This window comes from Panthera pardus, unplaced genomic scaffold (genome assembly GCF_024362965.1).
Source record: "Panthera pardus isolate Hobbes unplaced genomic scaffold, ASM2436296v1 HiC_scaffold_24, whole genome shotgun sequence".
NCBI lineage: Eukaryota > Metazoa > Chordata > Mammalia > Carnivora > Felidae > Panthera > Panthera pardus.
Genome location: NW_026526810.1, coordinates 138,877,354 through 138,885,560, shown reverse-complemented (window position 1 = coordinate 138,885,560; position 8,207 = coordinate 138,877,354). Strand labels below are relative to the sequence as shown.

General features: G+C 40.8%; 1 pseudogene; it reads left to right on the top strand.

Moving 5' to 3' along the window:
• Positions 1-5,981: 5,981 nt before the first annotated feature.
• LOC128772849 (disintegrin and metalloproteinase domain-containing protein 21-like) lies at positions 5,982-8,207 on the top strand (annotated as a pseudogene).

Here is an 8,207-nt window from a genome sequence, read left to right as displayed (position 1 = left end):
AGAAAATCTCCAGAAACAATGACTTTGGAGGTAACACTATGGCACTAAGTTTATATCTATCAATAATTACCGTGAATGTACATGGGCAAAATGCTCCAATCAAAAGACATAGGATACCGGAATGGATAAAAACAAATACAAGATCCTTCTACACACTGCACACGATTGACTCATTTTCAACCTAAAACACCTGTAGATTGAAAGTGAGGGGAGGGTGAACAATTTATCATGCTAACGGACGTCAAAAGAAAGTTGTAGTACCACACTCATATCACACTAACTAGTTTTCAAACCAAAGTTTGTTACAAGAGATCAGGAAGGCAGTATATCATCATAAAGGGGTCTATCCAACAAGAAGATCTGAAGCTTTAAATATTTATACCCCAAAAATGTAAGCACTGAAATATATAACTCAATTAATAAGAAACATAAAGAAACTCATTCATAATAGACAATAGTAATAATAGAGAACGTTAACACTCCACTTACAACAATGGAAAGACAATATAAGCTGAAAATCAATAAGGAAACAATGGCTTTGAAAGACACATGGACTGAATGGACTTAACAGACATATTCAGAACATTCCATCCTAAAGCACCAGAATACACATTCTTTTTGAGTGCGCATGGAACATTCTCCAGAACAGATCACATACTATGTCACAAATCAGCCCTCTACAAGTACAAAAAGACTGAGATCATTCCATGCGTATTTTCAAACCACAACACTATGAAACTTAAAGTCGACCACAAGAAAAATTTGGGCAACACCACCAAAACATTAGGTTAAAGAACATTGTAGTAAAAGCTGAATGAGATTTTCAGGAAATTACAGAAGCAATAAAAAATACATGGAAGCAAATGAAAATGAAAACATGCCAGTTCCAAACCATCTGGAGGCAGCAAAGTTGATGGAAGAGTGAAATATATAGCAGTACAGGCCAAACTCAAGAAAGAAGAAAGGTCTCAAACACACAACCACTTTACAACTAAAGAAACTAGGAAAAGAACAACAAATGAACCCTAAAGCCAGCAGGAACAGGTAAACAAAAAAGATTAGAGAAGAAATAAATGATATAGAAACAAAGAAAAACAGTAGAACAGATGAATGAAACTATAAGCTGGTTTCTGTAAGAATAAATAAAAATGAAAACCCATGGGCAGACTTGGCAAAAAAAAAACAGAAAGGACGAAAGTAAATATAATCAGAATTTGAGAGGAGACATCGCGACTGACACCACAGAAATACATCTATGAGACAATAGTTTGGAGATTTATATGCCCACAAATTGGGCAATCTGGAAGAAATGGATAAATTCCCAGAATAATGAAGACTACCTAAACTGAAAAAGGAAGAAATAGAAAATGTGAACAGACTGATAATGAGCAAAGAATTTGAATCTTTAATCAAAAATCTACTGACACACAAAAATCCAGGGCCAGATAGGTTCACAGGTGAATTCTACCAGATATTTAACAAGAGTGTGAAATATTCTATTTAAGTAGAATAGAAAATTCCTGTCTTCACAAACTGTTCCAAATAATAGAAATGGAAAGAAAACTTCCAAATTCATTCTACAAGATGAGTATGATCACAGTTTTAAACCAGATTAAACCCCACTAAAATTGAGACTTACAGGCCACTAGCCCTAATGAGCAAGAATGCAACAATTGTCAAGAAAATACTTGCAGGGGCGCCTGGGTGGCTCAGTTGGTTAAGTGTCCGACTTTGGCTCAGGTCGTAATCTCGCGTTCCGTGAGTTCGAGTCCCGCGCGGGCTCTGTGCTGATAGCTCAGAGCCTGGAGCCTGTTTCTGATTCTGTGTCTCCCTCTCTCTGACTCTCCCCCATTCATGCTCTGTCTCTCTCTGTCTCAAAAATAAATAAACGTTAATAAAAAAAAGAAAGAGAATACTTGCAAATTGAATCAACCAATACATTAAGAGGATCCTTTAATGTGACCAGGTGGGATTTATTCCTTGGCTGTAAGGGTGGTTCAATAGTCACAAATAAATCAATGTAATACATACCATCAATCAGAGAAAGGATACGAATGATATAACCCTCTCAATAGATGAAAAAAAAATTTGACATAGTACAGCATCCTTTCTTGATAAAACCCTCAACAAGGGGTAGAGGAAACACACCTCAACATCATAAAGTCCATACATGAAAACCCCACAGCTAATATCCTCAGTGGGGAAAAAAACTTTTTCCTCTACTATCAGGAACACAAGAGGGACGTCCACTCCCATCATTCTACTTAACACAGCAGTGAAAGTCTTATCCTCAAAAACAGACAACAAAAATAAATAAATAAATAAATAAATACATACATAAATAAATAAAGGCATTCAAGTTAGAAAAGAAGTCAAACATTCCCTCTTCACAGATAACATGACACTGTATATAAAAAACTCAAGACTCCACCAAAATATTGCAAGAACTGATACACAAATTCAGCAAAGTCACAAGATACAGTATCAACATACTGAAATCGGCTGCATTTATACACAGCAATAATGAATAAACAGAAAGAAAAATAAAAAAACTATCCATGCCGTTTACAACTGCACCAAATGTAATAGGATACCTAAAGAGTTAAAATATCCATAATCTGAAGACTCTAAAAACGGTGAAAGAAACTGAGGATGACACAAAGAAATGGAAACACCTTCATGTTCATGGATTTAAGGAGCAAGTAGTGTTGAAATGTCTCTGCTACACAAAGAAATGGTGGCTTCATGATTATGGATTTCATGCTATATTACAAAGCTGTACTTATCAAGACAGTAAGCTACAAGCACAAAAGAGACACATAGATCAAGAGAACAGAAGAGTAAACCCAGATATGGACTCACAAATGTATGGCCACCTCATCTTGGATGAAGTAGGAAAGACTATGTAATGGGAAAAAAGACAGCCTTGTCAACAGAGGGTGTTGGGAAAACTGGACCAGAACATGCAGAAGAATGAAACTGAACCACTTTCTTACTCCATACACAAAAATAAATCCAAATGGGTGAAAGACCTAAATGTGAGACAGGAGACCATCAAATCCTAGAGGAGAACACAGGCAGCAACCTCCTGGACTTCAGACATAGCAACTTCTTACTAGACATGTCTTGAGAGGCAAGGGAAACAACAGCAAACTTGAACTACTGGGACCTCATCCAAACAAAAACCTTCTGCACAGCTAAAGAAACAACCAACTAATCTAAAAGGCATTCTACAGAAATTAAAAAGGTATTTGCAAGCCACATATCTGATAAAGGCCTACTATCCAAAATCCATAAAAAAAACTTCTCAAACTCAACACCCAAAATACAAAGAAGACATGAGGAGATACTTTTCCAAACAAAGCATTCAGATGGCTAACCGACACACGAACATTCGCTCAACATCACTCATCATCAGGGAATTACAAATCAAAACTTCTGCACAGCAAAGAACAAATCAACAAAACTAAAAGGCAACTGACAAAATGGGGGGAGATATTTGTATGACATCTCAGACAATGGGTTAGTATCCAAAATCTATAAAGAACTTACCAAACTCAACACTCAAAAAACAAATAATCCAGTGAAGAAATGGGCAGAAGACATGAATACATATTTTTCCAAAGAAGACATCCAGATGGCAAAAAGACACGAATAAAGATGCTCAACAACACTCTTCATCAGTGAAATATAAAGCAAAACCACAATGAGATACCAACTCACACCTGTCACAATGACTAAAATTAACAAGTCAGAAAACACAAAATGTCAGCAAGGATGCAGAGAAAGCGAAACCCTTTCGCACTGTTGATGGTAATGCAAACTGGCGCAGCCACTCTGGAAAACAGTGTGGAGATTCCTCAAAAAATGAAAAACGGAACTATCCTGTGATCAAGCAATTGCATTTATCCAAGGATACCAAAGGTATCCAAAGGATACCAAAATGCTGATTCGAAAGGGCACGTGCATCCCAATCTTTATGGCAGCCTTATCAACAAAAAACAAATTGTGGAACAGCCCAAATATTCATCAACACATGAATGCATAAAGAAGAGGTGGTAAATATATACAATGCAATATTACTTAGCCATCAAAAAGAATGACATCTTGCCAATTACAATAATGTGGATGGAACTACAGTGTATTATGCTAAGTGGAACAAGTCAGTCAGAAAAAGTCAAATATCCTATGATTTCACACATTAGTGGAATATAAGAAACACAACATACAGAAAGGAAAAATAAAATAAATCAAAACAGAGAGGGAGGAAACCAGAAGACACTCTTAAATGCAGAGAACAAACTGAGGGGAAGTGGGGGAGGTGGGCTAAATGGCATGTGGCCATTAAGGAGGGCACTGGGTGAAATGAGAACTGGGTGTTATATGTATGCGATGGTTCTCTACATTCTACCCCTAAAATGAGTACTACACTGTATGTTAAGAGATTGAATTTACATTAATATAATACAAGAAAATTATATATAGAGAGAGACTGCCTCAGAATAGCAAGCTTCTGCACAGTGAAGGAAAAAATCAACAAAACAAAAAAGCAACCCATGGAATGGAAGAAGATATCTGTAAATGACATATCCTCAGGGTTAGTTTTCAAAACATATAATTTTTTTTAATTGTTTTCAACTTATCAGTAGAGTGTGTCCATGCAGTTCAGCACACTGTTGTGTGAGAAGCAAAACTCGTGTCTTCCACTTTTATATTGTGGTAAGATCTCACTGAAAATGAGACCCACACTCTTCACAAAATTTTAACCATACATTACAGTATTGATAATTACAGGGGTAATGATGTGGAGACCCCTTTAAAACTTGTCATCTTGCATAACACAAAATCATAGCCCTTGAGATCTACTCCTCATTGACCCTCCCTGCCAGGCCCTGGCAACTGTCATTCCACTCTCCATTTCATTGTTATCAAAACCCAAATTCAGCTGCCTGTTACTGGAAAGGTCAATGTTCAAAGTTTTAGTTTGGGTGGCAAAGGAATTTGAGCTATATTCAGAAGGCCAGCCACTGGGGAAAAGGCAAACTCTTGTCCAAACGCCACCTCTGAGGTTTCTCCCTGACCCAGGGCGTTTTAAAGCAGTAGAGGGTACTTAAACAAGCAAGGCAGTGCCATGGTCAATACCATCTTTTGATCATGGGCAGACTCCATGGTGCAAGCTGCCAAAGTAACCTCAACTCCCCTCCATCTCCAGCTGAAGAGGGAACCAAACTACATGGGAGGAGATTGCCAGAGGCCAGGAAACAACCCCCATAAGGGATTAGAGGAGAAAACCCCTGGGGCTCACACATGGTCAGCAGTACTTTCTGTTCTCCCCAGCTGGCATAAGAAAATACTAAAATACAACCTTGTAGTTCACCAATCATCACTCAGAATACTGACAAATGTTTTCCTCAGTGAACTCAGAGGAACCTTCAAAGCAAAAACCAAAAGGATCAAATGGCTTGCAAACTAATAGCCAAGGAGAATAAGACACACAAAACTACAAAGAGATTTTTAGCATCACCCCTAAAGGTAAAATTGACAATGTTTACCTCCGCATCACAAGGAAGCAAAAGCAGTGGTCTCTGTAATGAGAAAAAGTAGTCATCCAAAGAAAGTGACCCAGCAGTACCACAGGACATGGATTTGATAGAGAAGTTAAGGGTGATATAACTGCATAGCCCATATGCAAGTAGCTGGAGGAAAGATTGAAGGTGTTGACTAGAGCCATGCCTCTGGGTCCAAATCCCTACCCATGTCCATGTGACCACTCTTGACCATGGCCCACCTGCCCCTTCCACATCCACCCCAGCCGAACTGATGCGCAGGGTCACCCAATGCCACACCCTGGGACTGTTGCCGAACCCCACAGGGGGCCCCCAGGTGCAGGGTGCTGGCCACCGGGCACAGCCCTCTATTCTGTCTGATGGTCTAGACCTGTCTTTGCTGAGGATCCTCCATTTATCCATTGTCACTGGCAGATGTCTCTGAGCAGGGGCATGAGGCTGGCAGAGGGCCAGGTCACCCTGAGGGCGCCCCTCTTGCTCTTTGCACTCTGGGCAGTGCTGGCTCCTGTGCAGGGTTCTCAAGGGCATCCCTCCTGGTGCTACATCTCCTCTGAGGTGGTAATTCCGAAGAAGGAGCCGCACCACAGCAAAGGCATTCAGATGCCTGGCTGTCTGTCCTATAGCCTGCGTTTTGGGGCAAGAGACATGTTATGTACATGCGGCACAAGAAACTCTTTTGGTGCAGACTCTGCTGATGATGACTCAGGATGCTCAGGGAGCCTTGCAGGTGGACTACCCCTTCATGTGTCCAGACTGTTACTACCTCAGCTACCTGGAGGAGATTCCTTTTTCCATTGTCACAATTGGCACAGGCTATGGCAGCCTTGAAGATATCATGAAGTTGGATTTACTTGCCTATGATATGAGACCCCTCGGTGATTTCCAATGGTTTGAACACTTTGTTTCTCACATAGTCGCAGACATCTGTGCAATGGGACCTACTTATAACCAGGGATATAAGGAGGACAGGGGACCCCCTGTTCCTCAAGGAAATGCCAGTGCAGCCCCAAGGATCTATAGTAAGTTCTGTTCATCCCATCACAGAATTTTCAAAGGACTTGCTTTCAGTTTCAAAACAATGTATACTGTGTTAACCACGTGGAAAAAAGCGCCCAATTCCTAGTAAGGCTAGTTAGCTTAATTGAGTCCATATTTCATGCTATTGATGTAAGTTATTGGTTTCATGGTCATTTATAATGAGAGACATCAAGCTCACACAGGCAATTATGTGTTGCATCAGAGCCCCTTTTTTTTCCTCTTCAATAGTATGAGTGAAAGTATTTTCGATTTCTTAAAACACATTCACCCTTAATGTGATTTGAGATGGGCCCCATGAAGTTCATGGCAGTCCAGTTGTATATTCTATATGCCATCCACCAATGGCTTATATGCCATCATTCTGGGTTATTAAGGCAGACATGATTTACTCTTTTCTGTCATACCAACACATCAGATGGCAATAAATTGTGGCTCGTGCATTGACACTGATGAATGTGCTTGCCAAAAAAGGTCCAGCTGCCTTAGGACCCAACTAACTGGTATAATGGAAGCTTTCAGTAACTGTTCCTTCATTCATATGCAGCACATAATGAATTGTGGAACAGGCAAGTGCATGTTCAACACTGAAAGGGTACATTTAAATAAAAGCCTGACCCACTATCATTATGGAAACTACATAGTGGATCCAGGAAAGCAGTGTGACTGCGGCTCATTCAACCAGTGCTACAGCAATCTAGGCTGTATGCGTGATTGTATCTGAACCCCTGGGGGCAAATGGAATACAGGCAGATGCTATACAGACTGCACCAACTCCGCTGCTTGGACACCCTGCAGACCAATCCAAAATATACGTGATCTTCCAGAGTTCTGCCATGGGGTGTCCTTGGCGTACCCTGTGACTTCCATATGCAAGATGGAACCGGGTGCACTGAAGAGGGCTGCTGCCTTCATGGAAACTGCACTGACCGCACTATTCACTGCCAAGAAAGCTTTGGCAGAAATTCTGGGAAAGGTGAAGATGTCTGCTATACCATAAATCAAAAAGGCAGCCGACATGGACACCGCAGAACACCCCGGGGAAGTCAATGCTGAACCTGTTCCCATACAGGCATGCCGTGTGGAAGACTGCAGTGTAGGAATGTCACACATCTCCCTCAGCCGCAAGAACATGTTGGATTCCATCTGTCTGAGATCCAGGGTTCTCATGTTTGGGGCTGGATTCACATCGTAGCACAGGAACAACCCAGATTGGTCATGTGAGAACTGGTACTTCTTGTGCTCCTGGAAAGTTCTGTCAGGATACCTACTGCACTGGCAGTGGGGCTCAGCTGAATTATGACTGTATCCCAGAGAAATGCAGTCACAGAGGGATGTGCAACCATAACAGGAACTGCCACTGCCACACAGGCTGGGATCCTCCATGGTGCACGGACAAGGCACTGGTGGGAGCACAGACTGTGGACCCCTCCCAGAAGAATTCAGCCAGTCAGGCAAAGTCATGAATCCATGGTATATCTCAGAGTGGGTTTTGGTCACATTTATGCCATAATGGCTGCATTCCTTTTTGTTGTTTCTGGAAATGTCAGAACTATAAACACAGAGAAAGTTAAGGAAGAGATTTTTGGAGAAGACAATCCATAA